Source organism: Bos indicus x Bos taurus, chromosome 2, assembly GCF_003369695.1.
Source record: "Bos indicus x Bos taurus breed Angus x Brahman F1 hybrid chromosome 2, Bos_hybrid_MaternalHap_v2.0, whole genome shotgun sequence".
Lineage (NCBI taxonomy): Eukaryota > Metazoa > Chordata > Mammalia > Artiodactyla > Bovidae > Bos > Bos indicus x Bos taurus.
Genome location: NC_040077.1, coordinates 65,363,574 through 65,386,680, shown reverse-complemented (window position 1 = coordinate 65,386,680; position 23,107 = coordinate 65,363,574). Strand labels below are relative to the sequence as shown.

General features: G+C 41.8%; 1 long non-coding RNA gene across 3 annotated transcripts in view; it reads left to right on the top strand.

Annotated features, from left to right (window-relative positions):
• LOC113905155 overlaps positions 1-21,126 on the top strand; it is a 97,486-nt gene extending 76,360 nt beyond the window's left edge. For all 3 annotated transcript variants that reach the window (XR_003514609.1, XR_003514610.1, XR_003514608.1), the window contains one exon: positions 21,018-21,126. This is a non-coding gene — a long non-coding RNA (uncharacterized LOC113905155). The remainder of the gene's footprint in view (positions 1-21,017) is intronic.
• The last annotated feature ends 1,981 nt before the right edge of the window (positions 21,127-23,107 follow it).

Below are 23,107 nucleotides of genomic sequence, written 5' to 3'. Positions count from 1 at the left end.
TTCAAACCTCATTGAGAAGTGGACACAGGAATCAGACAGCTGAAAAACAAAATAATCAAAGGGACAGTTTGGAGAATGGATATTAACCAAAATTCGGTCCCCTGATAACTTTCCCTACAGATTGACTAAACTTCAAGTCTCCTCATTCCAGCCAGATCCTGACATAGAAAGCTTATGCCATGGATAAATAGAATGAGAGATGCTTGAGGAGAGGTGGGGCAGAGAAGCAACAATGAGGTATAGGGGCTAAGCTGAGCATACTGAATTCCTGCTCCCTATCACCAGGCCGGGAAGGCACCCCTCCAAGGGAAGAATTTCCATCCTTTCCCTTCCTAAGGTGGAAAAACCAACAGTTGAAATAATGGAATGTTGATCCAATTAAGCACAAAAGCTAAAGAAACTCAAAGGGCCTTCTTTCACCTAGTTTTAGACTTCCGTGGTGGTCCAGTGGTAAAGAATCTACCTTCCAATTTCGGGGACATGGGTTTGATCCCTAGTCAGGGAGCTAAGATCCCACATGCTGCAGGGCAGCTATGCCTGCACACCACAACTAGAGAAGCCCATGTACCTCAGTTAGAGAAACCCCTGCACTGTGACAAAGAGCCTGTGCATTGCAGTGAATACCCAGCACAGCTAAATAATAATAGTAAAAAATAAAAATTATAAAACAAAGTTTCACAGTAAGGTAATTTATTATAAATAAATAAAAATTTATTGTAGGTTGTAGATGCTAAATTCATGCAATGTGGACTCTGGAAGATAAGGTGCAAGGCCATCTATCTTCAGGGAAAGCAGGACCTTGTACTGTTTTGGGTTTCATGGGAAGCTGGGTTAAAAACAAAACAAAACAAAACTCTATCTGGGTAATAATGGGTTGATCTGCGCTCTAAGACCAGCTCTGAGAGAGAAAATGTCCCAACAGACAGCCTGGATTCCTAGTTAGAGGAATGTGAAAGAAAAAGAGACAGTCCTATTATTTTGGCTCAGTATGGAGAAAGGGCTCTGGGTCCGATTAGAGGCACATCAGCCTCAGAGATTGTAGAAGCTCATGATAAAACACATCTTTTACCCAACATTTGCCTTCCTCAGTTGTTACTTCCCTCTTTCACCAAGTGAACAGTGTTTATTCATTTAAATCTGGGATTCGATGGACTTTAGCTTTAAGTTCATAACAAAAAAATAAATTGCTGAGGACAAGGAACACCCAGTTTGAAGCAGGAGGAGAAGCATGATGCAGTGATACCTTGGAAAAAACAACCAGCTTATCCTATGATTGTCATGTGGGATGTATCAGCTGAGTAACAAACGTGTTTGACTTCCAAAGCAACAAAGTGCCTTCAGCCTCTGCCAAGTTGTAAAACATACACACACACCTACAGAGAAAAGTCAAGGTAGTTAGAGGTAGGTAGATAGAAAGAAGGAAGGAAAGAAGGAAGGAAGGGGGAATGTTTCTCTCCTTTTTTTTCTTTTAACATTCTATAAACTATATAACAAATTGAGTCAATTTGGGTCAAATACCTTTTTTATGTGTCACAACTAAGAAACCACGAGATCATCATGTGAAAAGGACGAGTCTGGCGTTACATCTGAAATTGTAATTATCTTCTTTGCATGAACATTGGGAAAAGGTTTTCATGTTAGTTTATTTTTGTAAAACATTCTGCTTCAGCTGATCCTAAGACATCTGAATGAACGACACAGAAGTTAAGGATCTGCCAGGAGAGTAAGCATACATCATTGAGATTGCCATTGAAGCTTTTTCTTTTACATAAAACTTTTCTACTGTTTGTTCATTTCCTTCACAGTTTCTTGTTTACTATATGGAAGCATGACTAAAATTACTGGAAAAGTATTCTTGGGACCTATTTTTCCCTTCTGAGGTTACCCAGTTAGTAGCTGATTATGAATGAATGTTATTTTTTCCCTGGAAAATATAAATAGTTTAGATGGATTAAATAATAATCCTTTAATGTTATATTACCTTATTCTGATATGGCAGATTTCAGTTTAGGTATGGTTTATAAATTTTATTAAATAGATGTTTCAGAGAGCTATGATTAGCTTCCAGGAAATTTTTAGACAAGGACCTATATATGTGCTTGAAAAGTTCCTTCATTAATGAACACCTGTTATCAATAGTTTTAATTTCGGGTCAAAATTTATGATTTGTGGTTTCTGCCTGTCGTCAAGCAGTCTATCTATCCTATAAAGTTTGCTGTGACTTTCCAGCATGGCTCGAATATGTGAGTGAGACAGAATCCCACTGCCAAGATGTATTTTCTGATGGTATTAAATCTGATTTATGGCTTACTGTCTTGGGTTATTTTTAAGCTCCAGTCATTCTTCCACAGTGGGAAAGAGCAGCAGTGAGCCTCAGGACTCCAGAGGAAAAGATATGAGTCTATTTTCTATAGCAAAAGATTATTGTAATAATTTCTGCCCTCTGTAGCTTATTGATCATAAGAACAAATACAGACAGCTGCTCACCATAGGCTATGCTCTATCTGGTTGTCTGAGAATAATTAATTATCCTAATTTTCCTGGCACGGAGAGGGTTACTGGGATGTGGGTCTTTCAGTGTGAAACTGGTAAACTTCTGGGTAAACCAGGACAAGCTAATCAACCTAGGTAGTTCTATATTCTGAAAGATTGCAATCCCTGATTAAGACTTCAGAGGTCTGACTGACAAAATGGAATTGCAGTGGATCTGTGAATATAGCTCACTAGCTGCAGGTTTGCCTTAAAAGGAGACAGGGAGACCATATCTGTTCCTGGCCCGTAAAGGGTTAGGGCCTCCTCTCAAAAGTACAACTGCTTAACTGCTGCCACACTACTAAGAGATTCCTTCCTGGTATAGACTTCAGCCCTCCAGACCATATGGGGTACCTTTTCCTCTTTAAGGTTTTGACAGGTTTGCTGAAAAACAAAAATAATATTCTCGGCTATTGACTATTTATCAATAGGTAAGAGCTGTCTTTTTTATTTCTTAATGACCTATTGAAACATAGTTCACATACCATATGATTCACTCATTTAAAGAGCACAAATGAATGGCTTTTTAATGTTTTCAGAGAATTTTCCAACCATCTCCACAATCTAGGGGCTTCCTAGGTGGCACTAGTGGTAAAAAAAATCTGCCTGCCAATGCAGGAGACACAAGAGATGTGGGTTCAATCCCTGGGTGGGGAAGATCCTCTGGAGTAGGAAATGGCACCCCACTCCAGTATTCTTGCCTGGAAAAGCCCATGCACAGAGGAACCTGGCAGGCTACTGTCCATTGGGCCACAAAGAGTCTGACATGGCTGAGCAACTGAGCATAGCACAATCCACAATCTAAGATAAGAAAATTTTCATCATTCCGCAAAGTTGCATCATACCTATTAGCAGTTACTTCCTATCCCTCTCTCCCTCCAGCCCTTGACAATGACTAATCTATTTTCTTTTTATTATTTTTTAAATTTATTTTTTGGCCTTGCTGCACCAAAAAAATCTTAGTTTCCCAACCAAGGTCTAACCCTCACCCCCTGCATTGGAAGCTCTTAACAACTGGTCAGTCAGGGAAGTCCCTAACCTGTTTTCTATCTCTATTTTCTGTTTTCTATTTCTATCTCAATTCACCCATTCTGTACATTGCATATAAATGGACTCATACAATATGTGATTTTTTTGAGCCTCACTTCTTTCAATTGGCATAGATTTTCAGTGGTCATTCATATTTTAGTAGTTTATTCCTTTTTGTAGCTGAATAATATTCGATTATATGCATATACCAGGGCTTCCCTGGTGGGTCAATGGTAAAGAGCCTGCCTGCAACGTGGGAGACCCAGGTTCAATCCCTGGGTTGGCAATGCCCTGGAAAAGGAAATGGCAACCCATTCCAGTGTTCTTGCCTGGAGAATTCATGGACAGAGGAGCCTAGTGGATGGTCCATGGGGTAGCAAAGAGCTGGACACAACTGAGTGACCAACAGTTTCACATGTGTATGCCACATTTTTTCCTCCATTCATTCACTGGTGAGTATTCTGGCTGTATCCGTTTTGAGGCTATTATGAATAATGGTACTAATGCACATTCAGGTAAAAATTTTTGTGTGAACTTACTTTTTAATTCTTTTGAGTACATAGTTATGAGATGAATTTCTGGCTTATATCATAACTCCATATTTAAACTTTTGAGGAGCTTTCAGAGTAATTTCCAAAGCGGCTACCCCACTTTAAATTCCTACCAGCAGTGTATGAGTGTTCTAATTTCTCCATATCCTCAGCAAGAGAATGTTATGTTCTCAATTTTTTATTTTACGAATCCTAGAAGGTTTAAATGGAGAAGGAAATGGCAACTCACTCCCGTATTCATGTCTGGAAAATCCCATGGAAGGTTTAAAGTGGTACCTATTTTTGATTTGTGTATCCCTATTGGGCTTCCATGGTGGCTCAGATGGTAAAGAATCTGCCTACAATGCAGGAGACCTGGGTTCTATCCCTGGGTTGGAAAGATCCCCTGGAGGAGGGCATGGGAATCCACTCCAGTATTTGGGATTTCCTCATAGCTCATTTGGTAAAGAATTTGCCTGTGATGCAGGAGACCTGGATTAGATTCCTGGGTGGGAAAAATCACCTGGAGAAGGAAATGGCAACCCACTCCAGTATTCTTGCTGGAGAATCCTACGAACAGAGAAGCCTGGTGAACTACAGTACAAGAGTTGGACATGACTTATCGACTAAACCACTGCTAACCACCACCACCACCAATCACTAATGATTTTGAGAATCCTTTCACATGTTAATTGGTCATTTATATATCTTCTTTGGAAAAATGTCAATTGGAGCTGTTTTCTATTTGACTAAGTCAAATAGAAACTGGAATTCCAGTTGAGCTATTTCAAATCCTGAAAGATGATGCTGTGAAAGTGCTGCACTCAATATGCCAGCAAATTTGGAAAACTTAGCAGTGGCCACAGGACTAGAAAAGGTCAGTTTTCATTCCAATCCCAAAGAAAGGCAATGCCAAAGAATGCTCAAACTACCACACAATTGCACTCATCTCATATGCTAGTAAAGTAATGCTCAAAATTCTCCAAGCCAGGCTTCAGCAATACATGAACCATAAACTTCCAGATGTTCAAGCTGTTTTAGAAAAGGCAGAGGAACCAGAGGTCAAATTTCCAACATCCACTAGATCATGGAAAAAGCAAGAGAGTTCCAGAAAAACATCTATTTCTGCTTTATTGACTATGCCAAAGCCTTTGACTGTGTGGATCACAATAAACTGGAAAATTCTGAAGGAGATGGGAATACCAGACCACCTGACCTGCCTCTTGAGAAACCTATATGCAGGTCGGGAAGCAACAGTTAGAACTGGACATGGAACAACAGACTGGTTCCAAATAAGGAAAGGAGTACGTCAAGGCTGTATATTGTCACCCTGCTAATTTAATTTATATGCAGAGTACATCGTGAGAAACGCTGGGCTGGAAGAAGCATTAGCTGGAATCAAGATTGCCAGGAGAAATATCAATAACATCAAATATGCAGATGACACCACCCTATGGCAGAAAGTAAAGAGGAACTCAAAAGCCTCTTGATGAAAGTGAAAGAGGAGAGTGAAAAAATTGGCTTAAAGCTCAACATTCAGAAAACTAAGATCATGGCATCTGGTTCATGGGAAGTGATTGGTTCATGCATCTGGTTCATCTGCATCTGGTTCATGCAGATTGTGATTGCAGCCATGAAATTAAAAGAGGCTTACTCCTTGGAAGGAAAGTTATGACCAACCTAGACAGCATATTAAAAAGCAGAGACATTACTTTGCCAAAAAAAGTCCATCTAGTCAAGGCTATGGTTTTTCCAGTGGTCATGTATGGATGTGAGAGTTGGACTATAAAGAAAGCTGAGCACCGAAGAATTGATGCTTTTGAACTGTGGTGTTGGAGAAGACTCTTGAGAGTCCCTTGGACTGCAAGGAGATCCAACCAGTCCATCCTAAAGGAGATCAGTCCTTGATGTTCACTGGAAGGACTGATGCTGAAGCTGAAACTCCAATGCTTTGGCCACCTCATGCGAAGAGCTGACTCATTGGAAAAGACCCTGATGCTGGGAGGGATTCGGGGCAGGAGGAGAAGGGGACGACAGAGGATGAGATGGTTGGATGGCATCACTGACTCGATGGACATGAGTTTGGGTAAACTCCAAGAGTTGGTGATGGACAGAGAGGCCTGGTGTGCTGTGATTCATGGGGTCGCAAAGAGTCGGACACGACTGAGCAACTAAACTGAACTGACTGAACTGAAGTCAAATAAAAACAAACAAACAAACAAAAATAATTCACATAAAGTGAACTAAGTTTTCAGCTGCAGGGTAGATAGGCTTTTAGGTCTCCTACCATGACCTTTTCTGTCACTTCTGAGAAAAATCAGTGTTCTGACAACAGCATAGTTGTCATGGATCTGATGACCTGTAGAGCCCAGGTGCTCTACGGTGAGGTAATAAGTGTGCAGACTCCTTCACCCAGCAACTCACTCAACTTTTGTGACAGATTAAATTTAGAGTTCTGGGAGAACTGGTAGGATGCCAGTCAAGCTGATCCTTAATACCTCACTCATCAGTCAGTTCAAGCATGCAATTTTTCTTCCAGTGGCAAGTCAGCAAGAACCTATTGGTGACTTCAGCTATGGATGGACATTAGAAAGCAGGAGAGACTTATTATCCATCATTGCAATGTTACTTGGTTGCATTTGATACTGGCAGGAATAGGGACAACTTTGTCATCTGGGTGAGGCACTGTTTTAAGACCTTCCTGTCCCTCAGCTCTTGTCCCTCAGCAATATTTTAAGATCTTCTTGTCACTCAGCTCTTGTCCCTCAGCTCATTCTTTTCCCTTGGCAATATTTTAAGACCGTCTTGTCCCTCAGATTTCATTGTTCAGTTCAGTTGGAAAATATTACAGAGTATTTTAAAAGTTTGGATGTGTAGTAAGAAAGTTAAAAAGTCCTAGAATGTTGAGTGGTGGGTGAACCCTATTGCAGAAAACTTTAGGGTGCCTTGAGGTGGCATAGAAGTGGTTCTTTTTTAGTTACTATGTCTGACTCTTTTGTGACCCTATGGACTGTAGCTTGCCAGACTCCTCTGTCCCTGGGATTTCCCAGGCAAGAATACTGGAGTGGGTTGCTATTTCTTTCTCCAGGTGATCTTCCTGACCCAGGGATCAAACTCACATCTACATTGGCGGGTGGATTTTTTATCACTGAGCCACCAGGGAAGCCTGGCATAAAAAGTATCAGGGCTCATTTCAAAGGAAACAGAATGTAGGGAATTGTGTCCATTGTTGATTCTGTCACTCACCCAGATTGCAGACCAATAAAGGTCTTGTCAGGTAATCTTTACTATTCCACTGTAACTCAGAAAAAGGGTAGAATAGAAAGAAAATGCTTTTAGAGGGAGGGATATTATAGCCCTCAGATATTTATAGCTGCTTTATTTGTAATTGTGAAAACTTGGAACAACCAAGATGACCCTTCATTGTAGGTGAATAAATAAGTAACTGTGATGCACCCAGACCATAGTGTATAATTCAGTGCTGAAAAGAAATGGACAATCAAGCCATGAAAAGGCATAGAGGAACTGTAAACTTACTAAGTGAAAGGAAAGAAGCCAATCCGAAAAGGTTACATACTATATGATTCCAACAATATGTCATTCTGGAAAAGGCAAAGCTATGATGAAAGTAAAATGAGTATTTATTGCCAGGAGTAGAAGGAACAAATAGAGCAGTGGACTTCAGGGCAGTGAAACTACCGGCTTTGATACCATAGTGGTAGATACCTGTCATCAGTTTGCTCAGACATGTAGAATGTACACCAAGATTGAACCTGAAGTTAAGCTATGGACTCTGGGTGATATGTACCACTGATGGGTTGCTGATGGTGGGGGAGGCTACACTCATGTGGGGGTTCAGTTTTGCTATGAACATAAAACTGCTCTAAAAAGACTAAAGTCAAAGCTTTGCCCTTGTAAAGCTGTCAGGAATTTAGCTGAGCTAAGAAAGGAAAAAACTGTTGTAATAGCTTTTTAAAACAAGCCAAAAATCAGAGTGAAGCCTTTAATCACTTCTTGTGATGCTATAAGAAAGTCTAAAACTGGGAAAAGTGCAGGTTCCCTCCAGTTTTATTTCCCCCACAAAATGGCATTCCAGTGAGGGTCAGGTGGATCAGTACAGACCTGGGAGTCTCCTGCAGTTTTATGCAGAAGAGGGGAGGATGGCAAAGTGAGGTGGGGCATGCTAAGGCTGGATAAGTAGGTGGTACTGAGTCAGAGGAAAGAAAAAATTGTCGAGGCTTTCCCACTAAACCCATAAGGAGGTCACATTGGAGGTGCCTGCAGATCTCTGCCCAAGGCCTTAGATAAAGAAACCTAGGAATGAAGCCTCCAGGGTTAGGAGTGAAAGAGCATGACTTCCCCCAGGGGTTCTGAGTCCTTGAGGCTGTGTGGGGAGGGGGAAGCTCCCTCCTCCCAACCCCAGACCTTCCAGCTTAAAGCCTTTGAATTGCCTTTGGTCAGGCCTGAAATGTCACACACAGGTTTTAAATCAGGAGAGGGACCCTTTACTAACATTGTAGACAATAAATAGAATAAGCAAGTAAAATATATGCTGTATTAGATAGTGATAAGTGCTGACAAAAAAAATTAAATAATAAAGCAGGGAGGATGACTCAGGACTCTCTGTCTCTGAGCCTGCCCATGTGTCCACAGGTACTATACTCTTTTTTCCTTCTAATAAATACTTGTTTCACTAAAAAAAAAAGTTTTTTTTAATAAAGCAGGGAGGTAGAGAGGGAGTCAATGAGAATCTGCAGGTAAGTGTGTGACAGCAATTTTGTTTATTTTTTTAATTAATTTTAAAATTTTATTTACTTATTTTTTGCTGCACTGTGCACAGGCTTAGTTGTCCCATGGCATATGGGATCTTCCCAGACCAGTAGTCAAACCCGTGTCCCCTGCATTGGCAGGCAAGTTCTTAACCACTGGACCACCAGGGAAATCACTTAAAATAATTTTTATGAGAGTAGAGTTGATTTACAATGTTGTGTGAGTTACTGCTATACAGCAAAGTGAATCAGTTATATATATGCAATCTTTTTAATTTTTATTTATTTTAAAAAGTATATATGTTTATTTATTTGTCTGGGTAAATTGTCAGTTGTGACATGTAGGATTTTTCCTTGCAGCGTGCCGGCTTCTCTACGTGTGGCACTGCTGCTACCGCTAAGTCACTTCAGTCGTGTCTGACTCTGTGCGACCCCATAGACGGCAGCCCACCGGGCTCCCCCGTCCCTGGGATTGGAGGGCTCTAAATTCCCCGGGCTCAGTAGTTGAGGTGCAGAGCTTAGTTGCGCCGAGGCATGTGGGCTCTTAGTTCCCTGACCAGGGATCAAACCCACATCCCCTGCATTGGAAGACGGATTCTTAATCACTGGACCACCAGGAAAGTGCCAGTCCACTCTTTTTTAGATACTGTTCCCACATAGGTCATTAGAGTGTTGAGTAGAGTTTCCTGTGCTATACAGTAAGTTCTTATTAGTTATTTATTTTATATATCAGTTCAGTTCAGTCGTTCAGTCGTGTCCGACTCTTTGTGACCCCATGAATCACAGCACACCAGGCCTCCCTGTCCATCACCAACTCCCGGAGTTCACTCAGACTCACATCCATTGACTCAGTGATGCCATCCAGCCATCTCATCCTCTGTCGTCCCCTTCTCCTCCTGCCCCCAATCTCTCCCAGCATCAGAGTCTTTTCCAATGAGTCAACTCTTCGCATGAGGTGGCCAAAGTACTGGAGTTTCAGCTTTAGCATCATTCCTTCCAAAGAAATCCCAGGGCTGATCTCCTTCAGAATGGACTTATTTGATCTCCTTGGAGTTCAAGGGACTCTCAAGAGTCTTCTCCAACACCACAGTTCAAAAGCATCAATTCTTCAGCGCTCAGCTTTCTTCACAGTCCAACTCTCACATCCATACATGACTACTGGAAAACCCATAGCCTTGACTAGACAGACCTTTGTTGGCAAAGTTATGTCTCTGCTTTTCAATATGCTGTCTAGGTTGGTCATAACTTTTCTTTCAAGGAGTAAGCGTCTTTTAATTTCATGGCTGCACTCACCATCTGCAGTGATTTTGGAGCCCCAAAAAATAAAGTCTGCCACTGTTTCCACTGTTTCCCCATCCATTTCCCATGAAGTGATGGGACCAGATGCCATGATCTTCGTCTTCTGAATGTTGAGCTTTAAGCCAACTTTTTCACTCTCCACTTTCACGTTCATCAAGAGGCTTTTGAGTTCCTCTTCACTTTCTGCCATAACGGTGGTGTCATCTGCATGTCTGAGGTTATTGATATTTCTCCCGGCAATCTTGATTCCAGCTTGTGTTTCTTCCAGTCCAGCGCTTCTCATGATGTACTCTGCATAGAAGTTAAATAAGCAGGGTGACAATATACAGCCTTGACGTACTCCTTTTCCTATTTGGAACCAGTCTGTTGTTCCATGTCCAGTCCTAACTGTTGCTTCCTGACCTGCATATAGGTTTCTCAAGAGGCAGGTCAGGTGGTCTGGTATTCCCATCTCCTTCAGAATTTTCCAGTTTATTGTGATCCACACAGTCAAAGGCTTTGGCATAGTCAATAAAGCAGAAATAGATGTTTTTCTGGAACTCTCTTGCTTTTTTGATGATCCAGTGGATGTTGGCAATTTGATCTCTGGTTCCTCCGCCTTTTCTAAAACCAGCTTGAACATCTGGAAGTTCACAGTTCATTGTATTACTGAAGCCTGGCTTGGACAATTTTGAGTATTACTTTACTAGCGTGTGAGATGAGTGCAATTGTGCGGTAGTTTGAGCATTCTTCATAGTAGGTTATAAAAATGAAAATTAAGAAGTAATAGCGGACTTAAAAATAAAAAAAAATTTTAATTAAAAAAATGGTAATAGTAAAAATATATCTAGGAATTTCTCTGGAGCTGTTGCACGCAGTGTGGGGTCAGTTCAGTTTCAGATAGTTCCTTGTTCCAGCTTATACTTCTGAAGATGTATAGGCCCCTTCCAATGTAGTTGATGCTAACTACTGGGTTTTAATCTGTTGCACCTGTCATTTCCAAAGCGGTTCCCTCTGTTTATTTTGGCTTCTTCTGTTTGCAAGTCTCTTCAGTGTCTAATTTCTGCCCTGACACAAAGGGTTGAAAGTGGTCACTTATTTAGGCTCACTTGTTCAGTTGTGCTGTGGGGAGGAAGGAAAACTGCAAACAAATATCACTGGCGTGTGTGGGGAGTGCTTGCAGTGTCTTGGCCACACTGGGTTTGCCCCTGCTGTACACTGCTCAGGCTCCAGGTTGCTCTGCAGGGGAACTGTCTAAAGCAGGCCCTGGGTTGCGTGCACTTCCCGGGTCTAATCTGCTCAGGTTGAGGTTCTTGGGTACTCCACAAAGGCACAGACTCCGTGGGTCCTGCGTTTTGTGCCCTTTCCAGGTCCGAGCAGCTCAGGTGACCAGGTGCTTAGCAAGCACACAGTCCCCAGGTGCGGTGCGTCTTATCACCTCCCCCATCCCAGCCACTTACTTTCCTGGGTGCACAGCGGGAGTGCCATCTCAGGTGTGCAGTGTGTCTCTCTGGGGAGCTGATCTCTGGCTACGACCCTCCCAGCGGGTGTCAACTGTCCAGGACCCAGTAAGACTTGGTTAGCAACTAGGAGCCTGCTCGCAGTTTGGTAGAGGATGCCCTCTCTGGGACCGAGATTGCCCCTTTCTGGCTCTGGCTGCCTCCCTGCCTCCGGCGGGGGATGGCCAGTCCGCAACGGGTTATCTCTCCTTTGGTATTCGCTCAGTCCTTTGTTCTGTGAGCAGGCCTGGCAGTGCCTTAGGTTAGGGCTTTTCGAGGGAAAGTTCTCTCTCTCTTTTCTCTCTCTCTCTCTCTGGTTATCCCACAGTTTGGGTTGCTATCCCACGTTAGCTCCCTCAGATTGCCCTCACGGCATTCAGGCCCGGTCCTTACCCTAAGCAATGCAGCTCCTGCCTCCCTGTTTAGCCCCCGCTTGCTGGTGGCAGACCCGAGCATCTGGGCTACTTCTCCGCTGGGAGTTGCCGTTAGGCATGTGGGTTTTGTTTATTTATTTATCCTCCCGGTTATGTTGAGGTTCCAACACTGAGGTTCCACTCTGAGATTCCAACACTCCCCACAGATCCACCAGTGAGAGGGTTTCCTCGTGTTTGGAAACTTCTCTTTTACAACTCCCTCATGGGATGGGTCTCCATTCCTAACTCTTTTGTCTCTCTTTTTACCTTTTGTATTTTGTCCTACCTCCTTTTGAAGACAATGGGCTGCCTTTCTGGGTGCCTGGTGTCCTCTGCCAGCATTCAGAAGTTATTTTGTGAAATTTGCTCAGCGTTCAAATGTTCTTTCGATGAATTTGTGGGGGAGAAAATGGTCTCCCCATCCTATCTTAGGGGCCGTCTTAGGGGTCATCTTAGGACCGCCCCTAGTCCTTTAAATCTATTTCTCACTTCCACTGTGTAATTGTAAGGGATTTGATTTAGTTCATACCTGAATGGTCTAGTGGTTTTCCCTACTTTCTTCCACTTAAGTCTGAATTTGGCAATAAGGAATTCATGATCTGAGCCACAGTCCGCTCCTGGTCTTGTTTTTGCTGACAGAATAGAGTTTCTTCATCTTCGGCTGCAAAGAATATAATCAATCTGATTTCAGTATTGACCATCTGGTGATGTCCATGTGTAGAATCTTCTTGTGTGTTGTTGGAAGAGGGTGTTTGCCATGACTGTTGCGTTCTCATGGCAAAACTCTGTTAGCCTTTGCCCTGCTTCATTCTGTACTCCAAGGCTAAATTTGCCTGTTACTCCAGGTGTTTCTTGACTTCCTACTTTTGCATTCCAGTCCTCTACAATGAAAAGAACATCTTTTTGGGGTGTTAGTTCTAGAAGGTCTTGTAGGTCTTCGTAGAACCATTCAACTTCAGCTTCTTCAGCATTATTGGTCAGGGCATAGACTTGGATTACTGTGATATTGAATGGTTTGCCTTGGAAACGAACAGAGATCATTCTGTCATTTTTGAGATGGCATCCAAATACCGCATTTTGGACTCTTTGGTTGCCTATGATGGCTATTCCATTCCATTCCAAGAATCTCTAAGGGATTCCTGCCCACAGTAGTAGATATAATGGTCATCTGAGTTAAATTTACCCACTCCAGTCCATTTTAGTTCGCTGATTCCTAAAATGTCAACATCCATTCTGGCCATCTCTTGTTTGACCACTTCCAATTTGCCTTGATTCGTGAACCTAACATTCCAGATTCCTATGCAGTATTGCTCTTTACAGCATCGGACCTTGCTTCCATCACCAGTCACATCCACAATTGGGTGTTGTCTTTGCTTTGGCTCCATCTCTTCATTCTCTCTGGAGTTATTTCTCTTCTGATCTCCAGTAGCATATGGGGCACCTACCAACCTGGGGAGTTCCTCTTTCAGTGTCCTATCATTTTGCTTTTCCGTACTGTTCATGGGGTTCTCAAGGCAAGAATACTGAAGTGGTTTGCCATTCCCTTCTCCAGTGGACCACATGGTGGAGAGTCAGAACTCTCCACCATGACACATCTGTCTTTGGTGGCCTTACACTCCATGGCTCATAGTTTCATTGAGTTTGACAAGGCTGTGGTCCATGTGATTAGATTGGTTAATTTCCTGTGACTGTGGTTTTCAGTCTGTCTGCTCTGTAATGGAGAAGGATAAGAGGCTTATGGAAGCTTCCTGATGGGAGTCTGACAGAGGGGAAAACTGGGTCTTGTTCTGATGGTCCTATCATGCTCAGTAAATTTTGAATCCAATTTTTTGTTGATGGGTGGAGCTATGTTCCCTCACTGTTATTTACCTGGCACCAAACTATGGTGGAGGTGATGAAGATAATGGTGGCCTCCTTCAAAAGATCCTGAGTGTAGCATGTACTGCTTCACTCAGGGCTCCCAACCCTGCAGCAGACCACCACTGAGCCCACTCCTCAAGTGGAGACTCCTGGACACTCACAGGCAAGTCTGGGTCAGTCTCCTCTGGGGTCACTGCTCCTTTCTCCTGGGTCCTGGTGCACAAGGTTCTGTTTGTGCCCTCCAAAGGTTTATTTCCCAGTTCTGTGTAAGTTCTGGCAGCTCTATGGTGGGGTTAATGGTGACCTCCTCCTCCTAATTTCCTTTAGGTTTGACTTGTTTGATCTCCTTGCAATTCAAGGGACTCTCAAGAGTTTTCTCCAGCACCACAGTTCGAAAGAATCAATTCTTCGGCACTGGGCCTTCTTTTTTACTGTACAAAATCCCCTGAATGTAGTAATATACTTGATATGGAAGAGGTATATAATACTTGTAACAGTCTATCTTAGTACACTGGATTAGATGAACCAACTTTCTGTCTTTTGCAAAATGTAGGTAGTAATAGAAGCTACCTCATAGAGGTGTCTTAGGAGTTTTGAAGTTTATGTAAGATAATACATATACCAGGTACAAAGAACAGTGCTTGGTACCTAAGTGCTCAATGAATGGTTGCTCTTTTAAAAATTTGTGTTGCAATGTAATGTTACTGCTGCTGCTGCTGCTGCTGCTAAGTCGCTTCAGTCATGTCCGACTCTAGCAACCCCATGGACCGCAGCCCATCAGACTCCTCTGTCCATGGGACTTTCTAGGCAAAAGTACTGGAGTAGGGTGCCATTGCTTTCTCCGGTAATGTTACTATTATATGCTAAATTATCATAGTGTATTTTTAATTTCATGTGAAAATTGTAACATCTGTTTTTAAGATTTAGGATGGGATCTGTCCCATCACAAATTTTTCAATGTGTTCAACAAGAAAGAAAACCAGTGAAAAGATGATGTAACCCCATTCTATGTCTCCCTTGTTGACAAAGTGCTGAGATCTATGATTATTTGAAGATTCTATATATAGAGCATTGATGACCCAAAAGTTCTTCTCAGATTTCATTTTTTCTAATAGCGTCTGAAAAAATACTCCCAGGAGTGTCAACTCTTAGTGTCAAGTTAGCTGGTTTTGCATTTACAGTAGTGTATTGCATTTTATCACATTAACTTTATCTCACAAGTCTATTCATGTCTAGTCTGCCTTGGTCATAAGAAATGCGTTATCTAATTACTTATTCAGTCTCTTTGCTAATATGGAAATAAGCAATTTATTTCATTGGCTAAGTCACTAAAACAGACATCATCATGTGTGCATGCATCGCTTTAGTCATGTCCAACTCTGTGTGACCCCATGGACTGTATCTCACCAGGCTCCTCTGTCCATGTGATTCTCAGCAAGAATGCTGGAGTGGGTTGCCGTGCTCTCCTTCCAGGGACCCAGCGATCAAACCCATATTTCTTACCTCTCCTGCATTGGCAGGCAGGTTCTTTACCATTAGCACCACCTGGGAAGCCCATCACTGGGTCTCTGTTAATTCTGGCTAAGATGCAGAACTGAACAATACTTTCATGTGTACTTCCTTCTATGACTTCAGAATCTTCCTGTTGCTGAATTGACACTAATGAATCTTAATATATGATTATAAAACTCCTTTAAGGTTTTTAAATAAAATTCCTCAATAAATCCATCTTGATTTTTACACTGTTGTTCTTGGTACTGAGCCTCTTCACTTTTTTCTTGTTTGAGATCTTGAGAAACTGCAAATTTTATTGGGTAAGTGAGAGTCTATACGTACATTGATTTTCAAATTAGCAGGATCAACATGAGATGTATAGTATATTCAGAGAACCTATTCTAATCTCCCCCTTCCTTCTTTCCCTTCTTACTGGTGGATTTGATTCATGCTTCATGAGAAATAGAAGTAAATGGACACTTTCTCATTTTCCTTTCACTGTGTCTCATTTTCCTTTCACTGTGTCTCTGCAGCCTCTTGAATCAGCACCCACAGTCTTTCATCCGCTATCATAGGAGGAAGCATACCTGTTCCTAAATAAAGCCAACCCTTTTCTTGTGCTCTGTACCTCATCCTCTTTCACTTTCTCAAAGACTTTACTCCCACAAATAGACGTCTCTCTCCTGAATTATCAGTTTCCCTCTTTTTAGGGGGTTGTGTCCTTCAGCCAACAAACCTGCTCTTGACCTCCCATTCCTGTCTAGTTGCTACCCCATTTTCCTGCTCTCTCACAGAAAAACTTCTCAAATGAATGCCTTTCCCCACCGCATCACCTATTTTCAGTCCATTTCATATAGGCCTTTGTTCTCCCCACTACACCTGAAACTTCTAAAAGATTCATCAGTGACCTCCATGTTACCAGACTCAGTGGTCACATTTTGCCTTCATCTATGTAACCACTCAGTGGCTTTTCTCCCAAGTGACCATGATTTCCTCGAAATTTTTCTTGGCTTCTGTGATACCCTGCATGCATGTGTATGTGCTAAGTCATGATATGTTTCTTCAGTCATGTTCAACTCTTTGCCACTCTATGGACGGTAGCCCTCCAGGCTCCTCTGTCCATGGGGTTCTCTAAGCAAGAAATGGGTTGCCATGGCCTCCTCCAGGGGATCTTCCCCGCCTAGAGATCAAACCCACGTCTCTTATGACTCCTGCATTGACAGGCAGGTTCTTTACCACTAGCACCATGTGGGAAGCCACTTTGTGACACCCTATGCCCCTGATTTTCCTATGTCACTGCCTAGTGACTATTATAGACTGGTAACTTCAGAGTGTGTATATCCACATCTAACCTTCCCCAGGATCCCAACTTGTGTATCTAAATGCAATTCAGCATCTCCACTTTGATGTCTCGTGAGCATCTCATATCCGTTTATTATGATGATCTTTACATGTAAATAAACATATATTTAGAATCCTTTTTCTCTTCACTCTGCTTAGTGCTCTCTTCCCTCATCTTTTCTCTTTATTTCCTGCTCCTTCTCCTAAACCAGTCCCCAATAATTTAGATACCTTGGTGATTCCATAGCACCCAGTAATTTGCCTTTGTGGTAATTAGCACACTTACAGTCAATTAGTCAAATATATGATTATCTGTTTAATGTCAACCTTGTGCTTTTAGCCTTTAAAATTTCTGAGACCACAGGTTTTCCATGTTGTCCACTATCTCTTCAGGGCTCAACTCAGTGCTTGAGCATATTAGGGCCACTATAAATATACTTATTTCTTATCTTTGTACATCTAGGTTATTCCTATTTTTCACCACTACAAACAGTTCTACAATGAACTTTCATGTAGCTAAATCTTTGACACGTCTTTAATCATGTGCTTTTAAAAATCCCTAGAAATAGAATCATTGGTTTTATAATGAGATGCACAATTTCAAGGTTTTTTGCTAAGGGTGACAGTCTGAAAAATAGCCATCATTAACTTCTCCTCTCCCTATACAAGCATGCCACTCATCCGTCAATAAGTGGTGTCTCTAGAGAACACACTTATCGTTGCCAAGGGGGAGGAAGGATGAGGAGGGAATGGGGTGGGAGGCTGGGGTTAGAAGATGCAAGCTGTTATATACAGAATGGATAATCAAAAAGGTCCTATAGGATAGCATGAGGATCTGTATTCAATGCCATGTAATAAGCCATTATGGAAAAGAATATAAAAAAGAATGTATGTATGTGTGTAACTGAATCACTTTGCTGTACAGCAAAAATTAATACAACATTGTAGATCAACTATACTTCAATAATAAATAACAAATTAAATTTTTAAAAAGTGATGTCTCAGGACTTCCCTCATCATCCAGTGGTTAAGAAACTGCCTTTCAATGCAGGGGATGTGGGTTCAATCCCTGGTCAGGGAACTAAGATCCCATAAGCCTCAAAGCAGTCAAGCTCATGTGCTGCAACTACTGAAGCCTGCTTGCTCTGGAGCCCATGTGCCTCAACGAGAGAGCCCAAGCTGCAACGAAAGATCCCACATGATGCAACTAAGACATGACACAAACAAAAATAAGTGATGTCTCCTTTCCTTATCCTTGAGTGACTTACTTTGACGTTCAGAATGTGGTGAAAATAGGATTGCCAGGTAAAATACAAGATGCTCAGTAAAATTAGAATATCAAACAAACAGTAAAGTGGGACATACTTATACTAAAATATTATTTGTGATTTATCTGACATTCAAATTTAACTGGGTATTCTGTACCATTTTATTGATGTGTAGCTGATTTAGTTGACTTATTGGAAAAGACTCTGATGCTGGGAGGGATTGGGGGCAAGAGGAGAAGGGGACAACAGAGGATGAGATGGCTGGATGGCATCACTGACATGATGGACGTGAGTCTGAGTGAACTCTGGGAGTTGATGATGGACAGGGAGGCCTGGCGTGCTGCAATTCATGGGATCGCAAAGAGTCGGACATGACTGAGCGACTGAACTGAACTGATTTATAAGATATTATATTCATGTGTACAGCATAATGACTCAATATTTTTGCATATTATGCTCAATTGTAAGTTATTACAAGATAATGGCTATAATTCCCTGTGCTATACAATATATTCTTGTTGCTTATCTATTTTATACACAGTAGTTTGTATATGTTAATCCCATATTCCTAATTTGTCTTTCCCCCTCTACCTCCCCGCTTTGGTAACCACAAGTTTGTTTTCTATATCTGTTTGTGTTTCTGTTTTGCACATACAATAATTTGTATAATTTTTTAGATTCCACATGTAAGTGGTATCCTATAGTATTTATCTTTCCCTGTCTGATTTATGTCACTAACATAATATATTCTCTAGGTCCATCCACATTGCTACAAATGGCAGAATTTCATTCTTCTTATGACAGTCTTCTTAATCCATTTGTCTGTTGATGGACACCTGGGTTGCATCCATGTCCTGGCTGCTATAAATAGTGCTCAATGAACATTGGGGTGCACGTATATTTTTGAATTAGTATTTTCATTTTTTAGAGATATATACTCAAGAGTGGTGAAGGCAATGGCACCCCACTCCAGTACTCTTGCCTGGAAAATCCCATGGATGGAGGAACCTGGTGGGCTGCAATTCGTAGGGTCGCTAAGAGTTGGACATGACTGAGTGACTTCACTTTCACTTTTCACTTTTATGAACTGGAGAAGGAAGTGGCAACCCACTCCAGTGTTCTTGCCTGGAGAATCCCAGGGACAGGGGAGCCTGGTGGGCTGCCGTCTATGGGGTCGCACAGAGTCGGACACGACTGAAGCGACTTAGCAGCAGCAGCATACTCAAGAGTAGAATTGCTGGGTCATATGGTAGTCCTATTTTTGGGTTTTTGAGTATGCTCCATACTGTTTTCCACAGTAGCTGCACCAATTTACTTCCCCACCAATAGTTTACAAAGGTTCCTGTTTTCCCATTTCCTTACTAATATGGTATTTGTAGACTTTTTGATAATAACCATTCTGACAGGTGTAAAGTATATCCCATTGTGATTTGCATTTAAGAATCAGCGATGTTGAGCATCTTTTTATGAGGCATTCAGTATTTTTATTTGCTAAATATAGAAACACTAGTATGAAGACACTATTGCTATTCCAGGCCTAGCCTTATTTTTTAAATTATTTTTTAATTGGAAGAAATTGCCTTACAGTGTTGTGTTGGTTTTTGCTATACAACAGTGCGAATCAGCAGACCTAGCCTTTGAGAGACATAGCAGTTTCTCCTGTTGCTATCTAGAAACCAGCTACTACTACTACTACTAAGTCACTTCAGTCGTGTCCGACTCTGTGCGACCCTACAGACAGCAGCCCACCAGGCTCCCCCGTCCCTGGGATTCTCCAGGCAAGAACACTGGAGTGGGTTGCCATTTCCTTCTCCAATGCATGAAAGTGAAAAGTGAAAGTGAAGTCACTCAGTCCTGTCCGACTCTTAGCAACCCCATGGACTGCAGCCTACCAGGCTCCTCCATCCATGGGATTTTCCAGGCAAGAGTACTGGAGTGGGGTGCTACCGCCTTCTCCGAGAAACCAGCTAGCATTCTGTAAAGAACTTTGCCCTAGACTCCTGAATGAATAGAGGTCAGCTAGGGAAGCCAGGGGGATGAGCAGTCACTTGACATGTTTCAGCCCTAGCGGAGCTCCCAGGCCCAGAGCTGGGGGGTGGGGTATAGAGGATTTCTCATCTAATATCCAGGTAGATTTCAGAATTGTTATAAACCTGTTCTCTGTGTTGTTGAATAGGAGCATCCATGGTGACTTTCCTGTCCACTTCTCACCATTGAATGCCTGGTAGGGGTGGAAGGGTGGAGGCAAGTTGGGAAAGTTCACAGTTCACAGCTTTCTAGACCCAGAGGAGCTGCAGTCACATCTTAGCATGATTCAGGTCATGAAATATTGAGCTTTTTAAAAATTTAATTCCAAAGTGGGTATTTCTTTTATTATTTAAAACGTTTAAAAAATTTTTTAATTTTATACTGGAGTATAGTTGATTAAGGGGCTTCACAGGTGGTTCAGTGGTAAAGAATCTGCCTGCCAAGCGGGAGACACAGGTTTGATCCTTGGGTAGGGAAGATCCCCTGGAGAAGGAAATAGAAACCCACTCCAGTATTCTTGCCTGGGAAATCCCATGGGCAGAGGGGCCTGGCAGTCTACAGTCCATGGGGTCACAAAGAGTCAGATACAACTTAGCGACTAAACAACAACAATAGTTGGTTAATAATGTTGTGTTAACTTTAGATGTACAGCAAAATGATTCAGATATACATATACACCTATCTATTCTTTTTCAAATTCTTTTTTCCCATTTAGGTTGTTACAGAATATTGAGCAGAATTCCCTGGGCTATATAGTAGGTTTTTTGTGAGTTAGAAATATTGAACTTTGAGGCTGATGCTCTCTTGGAATGAGACTTTGAGGTGTCTTGGGAGATGGTCTGTTTTGTTTTGTTTTGCATGAGAAAGAATATAAATAATTTGTGGCCAGAGGGAAGGCTCTGTTGGATTAAATATGGTCACAAATTCTTTGTCACTCCTCAGATCAAGAAGGTAAAATTTGTTTCTTCTCCCACAGGAACTCTCGGCTGGATTTGTGACTTGCTTGAAGAAACAGAATGTGATGGATGTGAAGCTGTGTGACTTTCAGCTTTTTGAAACATAATTAAAAGTCATGATTTAGAGCATTTGCCAATTTCTAAGAATCCACCTGAAATGCAGAAGACACAGGAAATGTAGGTTTGATCCCTAGGTCAGGAAGACCCCCTGTAGAGGAAATGGCAACACACTCCAGTGTGCTTGCCTGAAAAATCCTGTGGACAAAGGAGCCTGGTGGGCTATGGTCCAAAGGGTTGCAAAGAGTTGGACATGACTGAATAACTGAGCACATGGTGTAAGTGCTGCCAGCATGACTGATTTCGAGCTACCAATGTGATATCACAGAGCATGTAGTTGGAAAGAGATAGCATATATGACCAATGGGCTCCAGCATACCATCGCTTCCAGACTTACTCCTTAAGAGATCTGTCAGCTTCCATTTTTGCTTTCTTGGAATCCAGTTGACATGAAGGATCCTTGGGCTAGGCTTTTGAATGATGAGAGGCCAAATGGAAAGAAAGGCCATGTGGAAAAGAAAAGAAGCCTTAGGCGATCCATCCCTAGCTGGGCTCCCAGCTGAGTGCAGCTGCATGCTTGGCCTCAGCCAACATTCCATGACATGAAAGACCACGCAGCCAACTCACAGAAATGTGAGACACAATACATTGTTGTAGATTTAAGCGACTACATTTTGGAATATTTTAATTAGTCAGCAATAGGTAACTGGAAACATGTATTGCCAAGCCATTGTAAAACAATTTTCACATTTTACTCCTATGTTAGCAACGTGGCTCAGCTGGTAAAGAATCTATCTGCAATGTGGGAGACCTGGGAAGATCCCCTGAAGAAGGGAAAGGCTACCCACTCCAGTATTTTGGCCTGGAGAATTCCATGGACTTTACAGTCCGTGGGGTCTCACAGAGTCAGACATGTCTAAGCAACTTTCACTTTACTAGCAATGTACAAGAGTGCCTTGTTCTTTGCACATCAGCCTGCACTTTGCATTATCATTCACCAGGTTGATAAGTTAAAAAATGTACTTTGCAGTTTAGCTTGTATTCTTTGAAAATGAATTTGAATAGTTTTTCAGATGCTTATTGGCCATAAATTGGCTGTGCTCTCTGTTCATTTTTCTCTTGATTTGTAAGGGCTCTTTATATTTTAATAGGGCTTCTCAGGTGGCTCAATGGTAAGTTATCTGCCTGCAGTGTGGAAGACACAGGTTTGATACCTGGGTCAGGAATATCGCCTGGAGAAGGAAATGGCAACCCGCTGTAGTATTGTTGCCTGGGAAATACCAAGGACAGAGGAGCCTGGCAGGCTGTAGCCCATGGGATCACAAAATAATCAGACATGACTTAGCGAGTAAACAAAAACAATATAGTTGGTTAACAATTTTGTGTATAGTAACAACAAATGGACAATATTTTGCAATGTATGTGGCTACCTAATTTGCTTGTATGTTCTTTGCAGTAAAAAGCATAAACTATTTGTATGAAAAAATGATGCCTATGGCAGTTTTCTGCAAGTTTCTTATAACATGATCATTTTCAATTTTGGCTTATTTGTTTTTTTAGTATTTCTCACTGTATTCTAATATTTCCCCTGGATTTCTTATTAGTGATTTTATTCAAATGAAATCTTCAGCTGAAACCCAGTACAAAATACACTCTCTCCATTCCACTCCTCATTCCAATTTAAACAACACTGGCTTAGGCCACTGCGGTAGGTTAATTCTTCAGCCATCCTTGTATTAAATACTGTGGAAAACCTTTGCATAAACAGCTTGCCAATTTTAATTTCACAAATTTGAAGGTGTGATTTTAAAATGTTATCAGTTTACACAAATTTTGAATAATATGAATCTTTAAAAACAAAAAGTATTTAAAATTGTATTGGATTCTGGAACAAAAATAGGAGCATGCTGTGCTATGCTATGCTATGCTAAGTCACTTTAGTCGTGTCCAACTCTGTGTGACCCCATAAACAGCAGCCCACCAGGCTCCCCCGTCCCTGGGATTCTCCAGGCAAGAACACTGGAGCGGGTTGCCATTTCCTTCTCCAGTGCAT